General features: G+C 30.6%; 1 long non-coding RNA gene across 1 annotated transcript; it reads left to right on the plus strand.

Annotated features, from left to right (window-relative positions):
• Window positions 1-290: 290 nt before the first annotated feature.
• LOC138354016 (uncharacterized) lies at window positions 291-1,061 on the plus strand. The gene is made up of 3 exons (XR_011223393.1): window positions 291-485; window positions 709-801; window positions 992-1,061. It is a non-coding gene; the product is annotated as an uncharacterized lncRNA (long non-coding RNA).
• The last annotated feature ends 238 nt before the right edge of the window (window positions 1,062-1,299 follow it).

Below are 1,299 nucleotides of genomic sequence, written 5' to 3' on the forward strand. Positions count from 1 at the left end.
ATTCACCTAACAGCAGATGCTGAGGAACATGGTACTCTTGACAGTTGTTCAGCTTTTCCATTTGAAAATTATTTGCATCAGCTGAAAAAGATGGTCAGATCAAGTAAAAATCCAATTGTCCAAATTACAAAAAGAATAAAGGAGGCTGAAAATACCATGATTTATAAAACATCTCCAGATAATAAAATTTCTCATAAATTTCCTAACAATGTATATTCGTTACCTGGATATAATTGCTGTGAAGTGTTAAGGACTGTACACAGCCGAAGAAGTGAAGAAAATTACTTCATTGTTAGGGTATATCCTTTTCAAAGCCCAATATTTACTAGTCCTTGTGATTCAAGAATATTTGGGGCCTTCAATGTTAATCCACGTAAGGACTTTTTAAAAAAAGTGTATAGCATTAACACATCAACAGAGGAATGTTAATCAAGAAAACAGAAAGTACTTATATCTTCTTGTCAATACTACATGATTTATGACTAGTAAGTTTCTTGTGATGTTTTTGATTCTTGTGCAAGCTGTAGGAATACTCTTTGCTTACATTGCAAACTTTTAACTTTAGTAAAAAGTATTGTTCACCATCATAACATATTAGAATTAAGGTTAACATTGTTGTTTAGTACTATATAAAATTAGTGACTGCTTATTTTCTTAGACACTGATAATGTGCTGCAGAAAATGTCCCTAATCAGTTTAAATTTGTAGATGGCTGAATCTGAAAATAAATACATCGTTGTGGAAGATGAAGAAGGAGAATTGTCAATCATCCATATCAAATGGATGTTTAGTGCATCTGATGTAAGTCAATATATATATATATTGTTTATTTGCAAAATTAAAACATTAGTATTTAAAATATGTGTATATGATATATGTTGATAGATTTAGAGATATATATGTATATAATATATGAAATACAGTGGGGCCTCGATTTATGAGACATACATTTACATATACATATATTTACAAATATATGTCCCCTTTCCAGGGATCAAACGTGGGCTATTGGCCACGTGAAAACCAATCATCGAAAGCCAAAAGAGGAGAAATACCAGACCATCAAAATGGAGACGTTTCAACATCAGCAAGATTTATTCCATTGATAGTAATTAAATACAAGCATTGATTCATATGGTTAATCAAAAATTTCTCAATGTTTTGATGTTATACAAAGTTTCGTAATAATGAATTATATATACTCTAATTTTTATTATAGGTACTTGGGAACTTGCCCTAAAACACCTTAAAAAGGCAGAAGAAACGTCAAATATGGAAAGTGACACAGACACAAGTTAT

Source organism: Procambarus clarkii, chromosome 61 (assembly GCF_040958095.1).
Source record: "Procambarus clarkii isolate CNS0578487 chromosome 61, FALCON_Pclarkii_2.0, whole genome shotgun sequence".
NCBI lineage: Eukaryota > Metazoa > Arthropoda > Malacostraca > Decapoda > Cambaridae > Procambarus > Procambarus clarkii.